Consider the following 17264-nt stretch of genomic DNA (forward strand, 5'->3'; position numbering starts at 1 on the left):
TAACATACCTTGAGAAAATTTTACAAAGCGACACAATGTCATTATAAAATTGGAACTGACAACTGCAGGTATAGTTCTTAACACAATATGGTATCACTTTCACATGGTGTCACATCATCAAATCAAGTATTTGGAAACCTGGATCAGTTTGCATAATATACCTATATCTATAAAATTATATAGGGATTTTGTGTTTTTGTTCATATTAATATGTTCCAGTCTATTTGGAGGCTACAGTAAATTAGACCAAATCTCTTCACAATATCAGATGTACTAAAGTGAGAGAAGGTAAAATAAACTTAAGTCGTCCAAGATTTCCTGGGCAAGAATATTCTTTTGTCTTGGTTACAATCGCACAAAAAAGAATATGATCTGCCAAATTCCAGATGGACTGAATGAGGGATTTTCAGAAAATTGCAAGCCAAGAATTCAGATTAAAAGTAGAAATTGTCATCACTGCAAAATATAATGAAACTGTCTAAAAAACATTTTAATATGGTGCATAGAATTGGAGAATTACTGTACTAAGTCAGGATTAGGCTGAACACACAATGACTGACTTGTTTGCACACATGCAGTTATTCAAATATTCACACATGCAGTTTTCACTGTGCTAAACTTCTCCTTCAAATACTGGAAACCATTTCCATTACGATCAAGTGCAATTATAAAAATTTTCATTAAACTAAGTTTAATGTGGTAGAAGATAAACTTGAAGAGGATCGACCAGTGATTTGTGTTGTACATTGTACTGACCAACTGTGTGCTCGATTCTCAGAGGCCACTGTCTCATTTTGTAATGATTGTTGTCATCACGACTGTTCTATAGGCACAAGAAATACATATGCTTTGTGTACCTTAACTGTAGGCCAAGCAGCAGTGCTACCACTTTCAGGTCAGCACAAACTTTTCATTTATGTTCTGAGTATTTGATCATTTTCAAAATTAACTCCATAGAAGCATGGCTCTCTTTCATTCCACCCGCATGAGCCAATGGAACAGATGGTTATTTGTTGCCATTATGCAACAAGACAGCTTTCAAACTTGTTTTGCTAGAGTCTATGAATAGCTTCCATTTATCGGGAACATGTGTACCATCTAACTCCATCATAAGACCATTTATATCAATACAGAAACAGACATCGCTTTCCATTTCATAGTATGCAGCTAACTTGGTGTGTCGATGACGAAAGTGTGAAGTTGTGGTGCCTTGTTGTAGCAAATTCCATTCTTGAAGTCTAGAAGCTAGCAGTTCTGACTTTTCTTTAGATAATGACACATCTCTTAACCAGTTCATCTAAATCTGATTGGCTCACCAAGTGCAGCTGACCCTCCAGTTTTTCTGGATCAGGAAATACATTGTGACAATCAACATCTTCATTAGGATCAGAACTGTCTGTTTCAATTTCCGTTCCTGCTGTGGGAGGGGCAGGAACTGGATTCTCTACATCGTGTGGTACTGGTTTAAGAGCAGGCTCACAGTCAGGATACACAATTTGTGACTTGTATCTCTTTGAAAATCCGGCGATTTTAGTCATGCAAAAGTAACAGTCTGAATGGTGATTTTCTGCTCAGGCCAAACCATAGGCACTGCAAAAGCCATTAATTTCCTTTTACCATTCAACCACTGCATTAGCCCAGAGTAACACACAGTGCAACAAACATGAGGTGCCCAGCTTTTATCTTGATCTCCAATTTTACAGTCAAAATAATACTTGTAAGCAAGACACACTCGCTTTGTCAGATTCTTGCTCTGATCATAAGTAGTGTATTTGCCACATATGTAGCAGAAATTGTCTGGATCGTTAACACATTTGCGTCTATCCATCTTAAGTTTCAAAACTGATAGCACTATAACAGATCACTTTATCAAAATCTGTCCAGCTTGCCTTATATACATTGCTGACATCAGCCTGAGTGCGTCCGGACAGGTCTGGACATGTCCATTAGAATATTTCCAATATAATGCATTAATATTATAACTGAATAGGCTTTGCATGTATAACTTAAAATCTAGACGTGTCAGGCAAATTCCGAGTTCATATTTGGAAATTTTTGTATAAATCACATGTTTTTCTCTCAGTAGCAAAATCATTGTTGCGCGGTGTAATAATACTACTTTACTTTTAGTACAACAGGACGATAAAGGTCCAGATGAGTATACCTTTATTTAGAGGTGACTGACACACCGAGAGTGAGCCTGCAAGCTAAAACAATCTAGCATTGTAGCTTCTTGTTAAATTCCACAGACGTTATTGAAGACAAAAGTATGTATGTCCTACGCATTTTGAACCCTGCAGTTCTTAATCATGACCCATTGGAGAGTGAGCCCTGACAATCAATGCATGTCTAAGGAACCCTAGTACTGTAAGCCCCCAGAATAATTTAAGTTATGTTCACATAGTTATATTGGTGGAGGGTTTTCTATAGGCAAATCCATTGTATAGTTTTTAAAGAATCCTGAAATTTTCAAAGAAGGTGTAATGCTGGCGGTCTGTATGCACCAGCATTTCCCTACTCTTTCCCAATGGGCACATCTGCTGGAGTATCTGCTTGCTGGCCTCTCTGCTCATTGCCTGCAGCTCTCTGCTCCTGTCAGATGCATGCACAATCCCTATGGCTCAAAAAGGGTCCAGCGTGCACATCATAATCAGAATCTAGCCAAAGGCAGAGTTCCCTTGATTACTTAAGGCACCTGTCCTGAAAAGAAAAAGGTTCTCTGGCTAGCTACTCCCTGCAAAGGTGCCTGTTGCCTGATCTTCCATGCTTGACCTCTGCCTGTTACCATACTGTACCCATTCTGCCTGCCCTGACCTCTGCCTAGTTGTCATATTGACTGTCCGTACCTTTGGTCTGTTACTCTGTTTAGCAGAATGAACATACTCTGCCACCCACAACTTAAGTTTGTCCACAGACTATGATTCTGCCTGGCCCCTTTGGTGCCATGCACCAGTGTCTCTAGAAAATTAAGAGGACTTGGTTTCAAACAAACTGACAGGAACATATATATTACAAGAAAGTTTACAAGAAAGTTTAGACTGGCATATTCTTATTCATAATCATAGTCAGGGGTGCACATCCATAAGGCAAACATAATAAAATAAAAAAATAATAATGGCTGCACACACATATAAGCAGTAAAGCTGAGAAATGGGGATCATTCTAAATTCAAGTGGTACTATACCTACCTTGATTCCAATAGTAAGTATAGTACCTCTTGAATTTAGAATGAGCCCCATTTCACAGCTTTACTGCTTATATGCGTGTGCAGCCATTATTATTTTTTATTTATTATGTTTGCCTTATGGATGTGCACCCATGACTATGATTATGAATAAGAATATGCCAGCCTAAACTTTCTTGTAATATTTATCTGAGGGTGGCGCCTCTTTTAGACTGAGAACACGCCCATCTGCCTGGAGCTTCTGAGCAAAGTACAAATGAAGCTAGTTCCTTCACTGCCCTGATAATGTGGACTTGGATAAGTCCAAGAGAGGCGGTATATTAGTGATAGGGACCCGTCCGCGGAAGCCACCTTGATGCGTGGTGGATGGGCCCGACACAAGTTTGATCAAAATGTGCGCTAAGAGCTTCCATTGATTCCAATAGTAGGTATAGTACCACTTGAATTTAGAATGATCCCATTTCTCAGCTTTACTGCTTATATGTGTGTGCAGCCTTTATTATTTTTTTATTTAGGAACATATATATGTGATGACTGTATTGCCTATCCATTCAAACAAGTAAACAGTTTATAAGCTCTACAACTGGGACCATATATATTAGGTCCTTTATAAATTGCAAAACCAGGGGGGTGGTCTAACTGGCGGCATGTGATTGTGACACCCAACGGAAACAACAGTAAGATAATTCAGGAATTCAGACACCATGTAGGAGACCACCATGGGGAAAAAGAAGAAAAAAAGGACCAATTGCCTGACATGTATAGGACCACCACGAAGGCGATATTAGATGTGGCACACTGAGAACTACTGGTAATATGTGAACTCCGATATAGCCATTGAAATTATCTCTACATTCCCAATCATGGACCTAATTAACATTTTAGGTCACTTTAATCCAACCTAAATTGATAACCCTTTTTCTGGTTCCCCACATCTAGAGCCACCTCTGACCAGAGGTCATATTTGCTGGGCACATTGCTATGGTTACTATATTAAGGCTATGTATAACATACTATTCACGGTGTTAACAGTATGCGCCCAGGGAGTATTAAATGATGTTATGAGAAGTTTTAGTATTTTGGTATAGCCGCTTTATGTTCCCCCAGCAATGCGTGAGGCTCTTTGAATGGGTGGTTGTTCAATGCCTGATCCAGTGGAGGTGTGTGGAGCAAACACATCCTCATCATCTCATTGGAGCGCTACCCAGGTAGGCACACCCACAGTTCTAGGGGATAACCCTATAAATATCCCAAAGTCCCAGGGGTCGATTATGGCTACACTAGCGCCTGAGACACTGCTACCACACAGAAACTGGACAGCAGGTCAGGCAGGGCTTCATATAGCAGCAGTGCTTCTCTAGAAGCCGCAATTCTGATGCCAGAACAAAGAAGGTGGTGAGCAGGTGAGTCAGGGAAGCAGTGATATGCTGGCAAAACCTGCCACCACATGAAACTAGATGGTGAGCAGGTTGCACAGGGTATTAGCCAGATGCTGAAGCACCTCAAACTCTATGCCACCAAAAGTGATTCACATACTAGACAGCCTGATTATAGATAGCTCCTGATGAAATGCACACATAGTAGGAGCATAGAAATGGTTTGGACATTATACAAATACAGGAAGGGAGGGGGATGCAGTAAAATAGCTCTCCTCTCTTATCAATCAGTCCTGCACTGGTTAGAGCAAAAGGAATGGATGGAGGGGGGGGGGGGGGGGGGGGGGGGGGGGGGGGAAGGAGTCGCAATAAATAAACCATTAGCCTGCCTCTCCTGGAAGCTTTGTACCAGAAACCTACAGACAGTAACAATGCACTGCTTGAGCCACACTCCAGTATATTCTTATCAAATTGGGATCAGCAGTCTTTTGAGCAGCTGCACACCATCAAAATGTGCGATTTTTCGAATCTAACAATTTTAGTTGACTGGGCAGATTGGCTTTACACTTGGCGTGAAAGATCCCTAAATGTCCATAAAGAGGACCTCACCGATGGGGTCAGAAGAATATTTTATAAACTACAGGACATTTTTAGCCTAATTTTGTGATATGAATAAATGTCTTAGTTATAAGCGTTTTCTATAGCAGTGACTCTCTATAGGAGGATTAGCCAATTAAAATTCATGGCTTAAAAGTCTGCATGGTGAAGAAATCCCCAGAGCAGTCATTAGTCCATTATATACAATAGAGAATGAAGTACCCCACTCACTTACATTGGATGAGGAATGATAGTGGATCACATTGTGAACATAGCCAAAGTGAAGTAAGAAATAGTTAAAAGATAAATCTAGTCAGAAACACATTACATATTTTATAATATAACTAAACAAAAATAGAATAGGATACATGAATAGCATTTTTCTATTTGGTAAAACATGAAGAGAAGGAGGTATCTATATCTGCCATATCTGCATTTACAACTATTGTTACAATAACACAGCATACGACCGGATTTTACCTAGGCACTTCAGCACATTAAAGAGGTTGAAAGGGTTTTCTAAAAAAAAAAGTAAAAGCCAAAAAATACGCTGTAACTGTATATAGTGTGGCGATTTGCTCTGGTAGGCCGCTTAGCGGACGCAGTATAGAGGCAAACGCAAAGTCTTTAAAGGGTTTCTATCACTTCATATGACATAATTAGCTGTCAGACACTAGCGATCTGCTAGTGTCTGCTCTGGCCAACCATCCTACTATAATCACTTGTGGGGCAGCGGTTTAGCTAAAAAACTAACGTCCCTCCAGCCCGCCCATGTCCTCCTCCGTGTGAGGCAGCGGCCGAATTCGCGGCTGTATTCGGCGCATGCGCATTGAATGTCTGACCGCTCCGAGCTCAGACATCTCTAATGCGCCGAATACAGCCGCGGACGGCGCATGCGCGAGAATTCGGCCGCTGCGTCACACGGAGGAGGACATGGGCGGGCTGGAGGGACGTGCTGGGCGGCGGCTGTGTATGAAGGTAGACGGAGCCTCTAGGTGCTAATGACGCCCACAAATAGCACCTAGAGGCTCATTAGCATATTTATAAAAGTTAGTTTTTTAGCTAAACCGCTGCCCCACAAGTGATTATAGTAGGATGGTTGGCCAGAGCAGACACTAGCAGATCGCTAGTGTCTGCCAGCTAATTATGTCATATGAAGTGATAGAAACCCTTTAACTTAAATAGTTCAGTGTTTATTCACACAAAAGGCAAAACAAAATAACAGTTTGCAGTATTGGTGTATGTCCACACCATGTAAAGTCCACGGAACACAAACGTTCACCTGGTTAGCAGTTTTTCATCAGCAATCCACTGCAGGCTTTAGGGCCTGTTTTCTAGCAATGCGGCTCTCAGCCCTTTAGCACAGCACACCTCATGCAGATCACAAAACCACAGCTTCACTGTGAAGTGGAGGATATTCCACTCAGCTGAGACTGCTGGCTGGGTTTTTATATCCCAAACCAAAACCCGGCCTGCACTTTGGCTGCTCCCAGTAAGAGCCGGCCCGGATCGGCACTACAGCCATATTAAATAACAAATAGTGTCAGTCAGCACTAACTGCCGCTGACACTTAAAATTACCGGCTCTTACCTCACCGAGGCCAGGAATCTCGGTGACACATACCTTCCGTCAATGACGAACCCTTGCGCCTTCCTACAGTAGTCTATTAAAAAATGCTCCTGCATTGCAGATAAAAACAATGGGGGAGAGTTACCAAACTGGTATAAAGTTTGACAGCTCCTTTGGAAAATGAAAGGTGGAATCTGTTTTGGTTGCTATGGGCAAGTAAGCCAGTTCTACTTTACACCAGTTTGCTAAATCTCCCCCAATATGTTTGTGGATCAGGATATTAAGAGAGGTATTATTTCTTTGTTTGCAAAATGTAGTTACCCCCATCTATAACAGACACTCGAAAGAACACATATTAATAGACCATAGCTTACAATTGTAGAGTATGAAGGGCATTTATTAAGATCAGCATTTACCGGCTCTTACCTCACCGAGGCCAGGAATCTCGGTGACACATACCTTCCGTCAATGACGGACCCTTGCACATTCCTACATACCTCCCCCCTTTGTTCAACCCTGAGGGGGTGAACACTTGCCAGACAGTGTAAGCGGGACAGAGCATCTTCGTTTCCCTGTAACCTGCCTGCCCTATATTCCACGGAAAATGAAAAGTTTTGTAAAGGCAAGAACCACCTGGTGACCTGAGCATTCCTCTCTTTGACTTGGCTCATCCACTTGAGAGGGGAGTGGTCGGTGACCAGATGGAACTTTCTCCCCAACAGAAAATAGCGGAGAGACTCGAGTGCCCACTTGATGGCCAGGCACTCTCTCTCCACTACAGTATACTGTACCTAGTCTCGGATGGGGTAAGCTTTCGACTCTGGAAAACAACGGGATGTTCCTCCCCATTGATGTCCTGAGAGAGTACAGCTCCGAGGCCTACTTCAGAGTTATCGGTCTGTACCACAAACTCCCTCTTGAAGTCGGGTGTCACCAATACTGGAGACCCACACAGGGCCAACTTCAAAGCGGAGAAAGCCTTTTCCGCCTGCTCATTTCACTGGACCGTCAGTGACTTGCATCCTTTCAAAAGGCCTGTCAATGGTGCGGCGACTGTAGCAAAATTGGGTACAAACCTCATATAGTACCCTACCATACCCAGGAATGACTTTATTTGCTGAGTAGTGACAGGGCGGGGCCAATTCCAAGTTACCTCAAGTTTGTTCACTTGAGGTTTGATAATTGCACGCCCAATTACATACCCCAGGTACTTGGTCTCTTCTAACAATATTGCGCAATTTTTTGGGTTAGTGGTTAAGCCAGCCTGACTAAGGGAGTCAACTACAGCCTGTACTTTAGGTAGGTGACTTTCTAAGTCAGTGCTATGGACAACTATATCATCCAGGTACGCCAAAGTGTACCGACGATATGGATGGAGTACAATGTCCATTAGCCTTTGAAATGTGGCGGGAGCGCCATGTAGACCAAAGGGTTGTACTGATACAGCCCCTCTGGCATGATGAAAGCTGTTTTTTCCTTGGCAGCCTCTGTCAAGGGTACCTGCCAGTACCCTTTGGTGAGGTCCAACACAGAAAGATACCCGGATTGGCCTATCTTATAAATAAGCTCATCTACTCGGGGCATGGGATACGCCCATTCACTTTTTGATTCCTCGATGACACCTAGCTGGAGCATTAGCTGCACTCCCTCCGCGATGGCTTGTCGCCGAGCCTCGGGTAACTGGTATGGTTTTAACCAGACTTTTGCCTGAGGCTCAGTGACAATGTCATGCCGGATTTTGGACGTGCGTCCAGGGAGGTCCGAGAACACATCCGTGTTCCGATTAATAAACTCCCAGGCTTCCTGAGCCTGTTTAGAGGAGAGGCTGAAAGCAATTTTTACTGTGGCAGTCGTTTCCCTTGCTTCAGACAGAGGGGCCGAAACCACTTACCCTAGGAACCCTGGCCGTGGGCTGTCTTCCGTACAGGTGTCACCGCTTCTTCTGTGAGAAGGTCTGACAGACGTCCTTCTCTACCTCTTGCATGATGTTCTTTGTTTTGGTTTCACTTTCTCATCTCATTTTCTTCTCCCAGGTGTCACCTATTTAGACTAATCCTCTTTCCTTTATATTCCCTCCCATACTGCCTCACTTTGCGGTTTATACTACTTCCTGGATTGAAGTGTTCACTGCTGGAGTCTTCTATTGCTGCTTGTTCAGATAAGTCCTTTCATGTATTGTGTTTCTTTGCTGGCTTGATTCTAGGTGACCCTGACTCCCTCCGTATGAAGTGCAGGGAGCCGGTGGTCTTGTCCCCTCACTATTATAGGGTTTTCAGGGGTCACAAAGTCTTAGGTACAGGGGCATACAATCGTCTACCTTTGAGACCCTTGTATGTGCTTAGCAGTCAGGGTGAGCTCTTAGGGTTTTATAGGGGTCACCTGTATGCTCCTTAGTTTGGGATCAAGCCAGTCGGACGTTTATTCATACTTCCAGCTATCTGCAACTTCATCCGTGATAACAGGTTTCCCTATCTTTCCAGGGTTTGAGCAGATTAACATGGTACACCTGCTCCGGCTTTCACCTCCCTGGCTGGTGTACCTTGTAATCTACCTCTCCAATTTTTTCAAGTACGTCATAGGGCCCCTGCCACCTAGCTAGGAACTTACTGCCTATTATAGACTCTACTCTGGGCTCGCTGTGCTGCCTCCATATGCTCCCTAAACAGAGGCAACACTGTTTCCATCCGTCCCTGCATCTGGGTGACATACTCAACAACACTTTTGTGCAGTGTGGGCTGTTGTTCCCATGTTTCTTTGGCGACATCCAACAGACTGCGAGGGTGTCTGCCGTATAGCAGTTCGAAGGGCGAGAACCCAGTAGAGGCCTGGGGCACTTCTCGCACTGTGAACATGAGATAGGGCAGAAGAAGGTCCCAGTCCCTCCCATCCTTAGACACCACTCTTTTTAACATTTTTTTTGTGTTTGATTAAACCTCTCTACACCAGGCCATCCATTTGTGGATGATACACGGACGTCCGTAGCTGTTTTATGTGGAGCAACTTACTGAGTTCCCTCATGACCTTGGACATAAACGGGGTCCCTTGTTCAGTCAGAACCTCCTCAGGCAGACCCACTCAACAAAACATCTCCATTAACTCCTTAGCTATGAGTTTGGCTGATGTATGACGCAGCAGCACTGCCTCCGGGTACCAAGTGGCGTAGTCGAGGATGACTAAGATGTGTTGGTGCCCTCTAGCGGACTTCAGTACTGGGCCTATGAGATTCATAGCGATCTGCTCGAATGGAACCTCAATAATCGGGAGAGGGACCAGTACTATGGAAATGTGGCCGGGGGCTGGTTATCTGGCAAGTTGGGCAAGACTTGCAACACTCTTCCACCTCTCTGAACACATTGGGCCAGTAGAACGGCTGTAGAATCCGGTCCTGCATTTTCTGCTGGCCCAGGTGTCCCCCAAGAACATGTTGGTGGGCTAACTCCAACACAAGTTTGCAATACACCTTGGGCACCACCAGCTGTTCAATATGCTCTCCCCCTGAGCCGGGCCACTCTGCTAGGGTCACATCTGTCTCCCGGGTATTGGTAACTTTCGGATCCGGCCATAGTGCCGGGAAACCAGGGAAGTGTCTCCCAATTATCAGTTCATAGTGCAACTTTGTGGCGACGGCCACCTCGTGAGTCTACTTGCCGGGCACTGTGGATAGTGACATCAGGGCGGTGGGATAGTCCTTTAAGTCTCCTTGGACGCACATTACGCCTAATTTTCGGCCAGTATACTCGGCGGGCTGCACCAGGGCAGCTCTTACCAGGGACACCAGGCTCCCTGAGTCCAGCAGCGCCACGGCCACGGTATCTCCCACTTGCACCTGGCACAGATGACTATTGTCTATTGATTTGGGTTTACCAGATGCACACAGCCTCCTGGCATACAATGAGGGGCGGTAACCAAAGTTAGGGTCCATGGGTTCACCCCGATGGGGACAGTCGGCCCTTATGTGTCCAGGCTGGTGACACCGCCAGAAGACCACCGGGGATGGGTCTGCAGGGGGTACATCTCGGGCTGGATTGGCTAGCACCAGCCGCCAGGCCTGGGGTGGAGATTTCCGGGGTTTGACTGGCCCCCTCCCTCGTAGCGCTCCACCAGGTCGACCATCTTTAGGGCATTACCAGGAGACACCTGGCCGATCCAGTGCTGGAGAGGGTACAGCAAAGCCCTCCAGAACACATCCGCCAACAGGCGGTCCAGCATAGCTGTGGGACTCAGTACTTCAGGCTGCAGCCATTTTTGCAGCCGGTGTAGCAGATCATAATACTGCGGTCTGGCAGGTTCAGCCGGGTTAAATTCCCACTGACACACTCGCTGCGCCCGGACCAATACATTCACTTTCAGTCTTGCCAGAATGTCACCTTTTGCAGTCAGGTAGTCGGCTGCTTGCTCAGCTGGTAGGTCGAAAAACACCTGCTGGGGTCCAGACGCCAGAAACAGAGCGATGACCTCAGCCCATTGGTCTCAGGGTAACATCTTCCGCACGGCCACCTTTTTAAACACCGCCAGATACGTCTCGATGTCGTCCGATTAGGTCATCTTAGGGATCGCAGCACGAACAGCTTTCCGGGCATCGTGGACGTTCTGGGACGCTCCTGCCGCTTGTAATGCCATAACATACTGTAATAGCAGCTGGTTGGTTTCCTGCTGCTGCTCGTTTGCCTCCCGCTGCTGCAAGTTAGCCTCCATGAGGGCTTTCACGATCGCCTTCATATTGTCAGGGGATACGGGTCGTAACCTTGCATGCTTGATAAAGGACATACACCCATGCTCAGGGGAAAAAAAATGACTTTTCGGCTTTCAGGCCAGCCTCACTGCGTTTGCCTGCATCTGACACCAAATGTGGGGATTTTCTCTGGTAGGCTTAGGTAGCTTAGCGGACGCAGTATAGAGGCAATCACAAAGTCTTTAACTTCAGTGTTTATTCACATATAAAGCAAAACAAAATAACATTTTGCAGTATTGGTGTATGTTCACACCATGGAAAGTCCACAGAACACAAACGTTCACCTGGTTAGCAGTTTTTCATCAGCCATCCACTGCAGGCTTTAGGGGCCTGTTTTACAGCAATGCGGCTCTCAGCCCTTTAGCACGGCACACCTCATGCAGATCACAAAACCACAACGTCTCCACAGCTTCACTGTGAAGTAGAGGATAATTCACCCAGCTGAGACTGCTGGCTTTTTTTTTTTATTTCCCAAACCAAAACCCGGCCTGGAACATGGGGAGCAGCCACCCACCCTGCACTTTGGCTGCTCCCAGTAAGAGCCGGCCTGGATCGGCACTACAGCCATACTAAATAACAAATAGTGTCAGTCAGCACTAACTGCCGCTGACACTTAAAATTACCGGCTCTTACCTCACCGATGCCAGGAATCTCAGTCACACATACCTTCTGTCAATGACGAACCCTTGCGCCTTCCTACAGTAGTCTATTAAAAAATGTTCCTGCATTGCAGATAAAAACAATGGGGGAGATTTACCAAACTGGTATAAAGTTTGACAGCTCCTTTGGAAAATGAAATTTGGAATCTGTTTGGTTGCTATGGGCAAGTAAGCCAGTTCTACTTTACACCAGTTTGATAAATCTCCCCCAATATGTTTGTGGATCAGGATATTAAGAGAGGTATTATTTCTTTATTTGCGAAATGTAGTTACCCCCATCTATAACAGACACTCGAAAGAACACATTTTAATAGACCATATCTTACAATTGTAGAGTATGGAGGGCATTTATTAAGATCAGCATTTTCCATGATGGTTTCAAGTCCCTCTGTGCTGGAGGAAGTGCCAAAGTTATGTAGAGAAAGAAAAGAGGGGGCGCTCTCTGGTGTGATACCCTCTAGTATACCTGGGAGGTCCCAGTAGATAATTAAACCTTACCAAACAGTGTCGTGCATGACCAGGCACAAGACTAGTGAAGAGCGAAGTTCCTCTCTGCCAGGAGGAGAGCCAGGCTTCTGCACTTGTATGTCGGACACACCAAAGGGAATGCCAGAAGGAGAATGAAAAGGAACATGCTTGTGGAAGGAACAAAGAAAAAACAGTGCACTGCACTGGATACTTCAGGAAGAATATTTATTAAGACCATAAAAACATAAAGTAGTGTCACAGTGCAGTTCACTGTCACGTGTGTTGCTGTGCAGGCTGGCTGCACGCCTTTTGCGTACTGGCTGCGGGTGATTCAATGCAGGCTGGTTGCTTCTGGCTGTGTGCTGGCTGCGGTGTCTAGGGTGTTCTCTGCCCATGTACGTGTGTACCCCTTTGACTGTATCTGTATTTCTGTTCCCAGTTCTGTATCCGTGTATGCTGGTTGCCAGGGGCAACGTCCAGTTCTGTTCCTGTGTGTCTCGGCTGTCTGAGTTCCGGTGCTGATGGGGCTCACTTCCCTTGTCTGCTGTGCCTGGGTGTGGCTTCCCAGGTCCCTCGTTACCCAGCTATATAGTCCTGTGAGCTGTGGTTCTGGGGGGCAGTCTTTGTCAGTCTGTCCTGAGTCCTGTCTGTGCCTGGCTAGGTGTAGCACCTCGCTTCTGTTCCTGGGGGTTTTCCATCTACCCTTCTGCGTGGTGTCGCCTGGTTTTGCATCAAGTGTCTGTTCTGTTTGCCTGTGAACTGCTCGTATGACGTCCCGGAGGTCTGCCTTGAACCCCCGGCACATGACACATGAGCTATGTGTTTCGGTCGGCCACCTTCATCAGGCTGAGGGAACTGTGTACAATGTACAATGTATCAATTTAACTGCAACATTATACACAGTTTCTTCAGGCTGATGAAGGTGGTGGACTGCCACTGAACGTGTGGCTTATCTCCTACTTTATGTTTTTATGTTGTTAATAAATATTTTTCACTGAAGTATCTGGTGCACAGGGCTGTTTTTAATTTTCTCCCTCCGTGAGCATTTTCCTCAGAGTTATGTAGAGGTGCAGGCCTCTATATAAGTTAGATGATTCGTCGAGCACGCAGTGCGATTAGACTTAACTCTACACCAGGCATCTTTTTGGCGTAGATTTTCCAGACTAAAAACAACAGTGGAAAATGATGAATGAGCTGGGCCTGCTGATCCCCGCTTTCCCTCCCATGTCACACTCCTTTTTCTCGCCACATCTGATCAGTGGGATTCCTAGTCCTGGCATTCCCAGCTGTTTGAAGAGGCCATAATGATCCAGTGAACACTGTGGCTTCTTCCTAGGCCAGCGACGTCACAATCATTAGTCACATGGCTGATTAGCAGATCAGTCCCATTTAAGTGAATGGGCCTGGGCTGCAATACCAAGCAGAACCACTATACAATGCACAATGCTCTGATTGGTCAGGAGGCTGCAACACTCACCAGAGTACCACGGCCTCTTCAAACATCTGGCAATCAGACCCCCAATGATCAGATACTACTGACCTATCTTGAGGATAGGCTATCAATATCAAACTTCTGGAAAAAAAACTTTATTTATAGAAGTACTATTGTCCTCCTATGTAGTTGAGGGTCCTTTGGGACCCCTTCTAATTACTACCTCTGCCCCCTGATTGCTACAGTATGGAAATAATAATAATTCACTGTATGGTAGGGTTATTTGTATACTGTATAACAGTACACCATAAAATGAAGAGTGCCAATAGAAGATACCACAAAGGACATCAAAGTAAGACCAGCCCTGTATGAATGATGTGCCTTAGGGATACCTAATGCATGCATCAAATGGAATACATGATTTGATTTTTATGTGGCCTTTTACATGATCCTCCAGTGCCTGGTGAAAAACACAGCATATGCATCACAATAACTAGGATGCATCATTTTATATTTCCTATATCTATATAATATATACGATGAGTATTGGCCAGAAGCCTTTAGTTCATAGCTGGTTCCAAAACAACTGTTTTGTTGCCTGAAGGGGATAACCAAAATGAATGATTCTTTACACCAGTTCATATATATTTGTATTACTGCAAACAACCATTGTGATTGCAGTCATTAAATCTACCCCCCACTAACTGAGACTGCACCAGCAGGAAAATATACATTTTGTATATTGATTTCCAATATTTTGCTGCCTAACGTGTCCAGGTTGACATCGTGCTGTGACTCATTATGAGACCCCTCTCCCCCATGATAAATGGAGAGTTTACACTATTCATTTTTCTGTAATATAGAAATACATACTGTACATACAGAAAAAAGAATCTGCCATGGGTTCAAGGTATAGAAATAAACAGCAGGAAGAAATGCACTGTTATTACATTGTTATAGGAACAAACTACAGATGTCACATGCAAACTTTAGTTTCATCTTGAAAGAACACTTCTACTTGAAGGTTGTTCATGAGATCTCATAATCTGGGGACATTAATAATTTTAACATTGTTATTTTAGCATTTGTTTACCACATATCTGCCGCATACAAGATGGATTAAGGTATTAGACGAGCAATTTATTATTTACTGCCACTTCAAAGGGTTTTCTGTGATATGCATGTTAATAGTAACAATAGATTATATGGTATTTTTCTGTTTTTATTAGTGCTGTAAATCTGATAAAAAAAAATATGTTGTGTGTTCAGAATATCCATTATTAACGGAAGAAACACTGCTTTATAGAAGTCTCAGGAATTAATAAAATAAAATCACTGAAAATATAAATATTACTTTATTATAAATACATTTCCAAAAAAAATTTGTTTTGTCTAGGGGACAATCATCAAAGGAAATAAAATGGTCGGCGTCCTATTAGTACACACATGTACACACAAACAGCAGGATGGGTTACTTTCGAACACTGGAGGTCATTTACAAAGATCAGTGTTTCACATGACAGTCTTTGTAAAAACCCAGCTGGAGAAAAATCCAACCAATTTATTAAGAGTTGCATTCCACTTAATAAATTTGTCACATCTTCTGCTGTGTAGCAGAACTGAGGCCTCCAGCCTCCTCTCTGCTCTGCCTGTCAGGAATTACCATCCTGAATATAACTGATAGAATTTTCATCTGTGCCTCTGTAGGAACCGAGCTCATGAGGAGCGACAGCTGAAGTGCAGTAAGGATGGACGGTTGGGGATTTTGCTAATGTGCAGCAGCACTTGTACACACTGCTACTACATGCCCACAGCAGTCTTGTCTGTCCTTTCTGTATTTCAGTCTCATGAGCTCAGTACGTATCCTCACAGTGAGTTACCAAGGAGCTCAGTACGTATCCTCACAGTGAGTTACCCAGGTACTCAGTACGTATCCTCACAGTGAGTTACCCAGGAGCTCAGGACCTATCCTCACAGTGAGTTACCCAGGAACTCAGTACGTATACTCACAGTGAGTTACCCAGGACCTATCCTCACAGTGAGTTACCCAGGAGCTCAGGACCTATCCTCACAGTGAGTTACCCAGGAGCTCAGGACCTATCCTCACAGTGAGTTACCCAGGAGCTCAGGACCTATCCTCACACTGAGTTACCCAGGAGCTCAGGACCTATCCTCACACTGAGTTACCCAGGAGCTCAGGACCTATCCTCACAGTGAGTTACCCAGGAGCTCAGGACCTATCCTCACAGTGAGTTACCCAGGAGCTCAGGACCTATCCTCACACTGAGTTACCCAGGAGCTCAGGACCTATCCTCACACTGAGTTACCCAGGAGCTCAGGACCTATCCTCACACTGAGTTACCCAGGAGCTCAGGACCTATCCTCACACTGAGTTACCCAGGAGCTCAGGACTAGAGATGAGTAGTAACACGCATAGGGAGTCTGCTTTGGTAGTGAAATAATATTGTGAGTCCGTATGACATGCAGATGACAGGCGTCGCTCTTAGAATCACTGCACACTTCACTTATTTGGGCAGTCACGGGGCCATTACTGACCAAAAAAGTATGAACTCAGCCTTATAGATCGATGTTAGCTTTTTTTTGGAAAATTGATGGGTGATTGTAGTCCTCCTTTTGCTGTATGGACCGAATTACGTTGTCGTGGGTCCAGCAGCAAACATAATGAAGAAGCTGATGACAACACACCAGCAGCCTTTGCCTTTACCATCTATTCACAGTGAGTTACCCAGGACCTATCCTCACAGTGAGTTACCCAGGAGCTCAGGACCTATCCTCACAGTGAGTTACCCAGGAGCTCAGGACCTATCCTCACAGTGAGTTACCCAGGAGCTCAGGACCTATCCTCACACTGAGTTACCCAGGAGCTCAGGACCTATCCTCACACTGAGTTACCCAGGAGCTCAGGACCTATCCTCACAGTGAGTTACCCAGGAGCTCAGGACCTATCCTCACAGTGAGTTACCCAGGAGCTCAGGACCTATCCTCACACTGAGTTACCCAGGAGCTCAGGACCTATCCTCACACTGAGTTACCCAGGAGCTCAGGACCTATCCTCACACTGAGTTACCCAGGAGCTCAGGACCTATCCTCACACTGAGTTACCCAGGAGCTCAGGACTAGAGATGAGTAGTAACACGCATAGGGAGTCTGCTTTGGTAGTGAAATAATATTGTGAGTCCGTATGACATGCAGATGACAGGCGTCGCTCTTAGAATCACTGCACACT

The sequence above is a fragment of the Bufo bufo genome, chromosome 2 (assembly GCF_905171765.1).
Source record: "Bufo bufo chromosome 2, aBufBuf1.1, whole genome shotgun sequence".
NCBI classification, from domain to species: domain Eukaryota; kingdom Metazoa; phylum Chordata; class Amphibia; order Anura; family Bufonidae; genus Bufo; species Bufo bufo.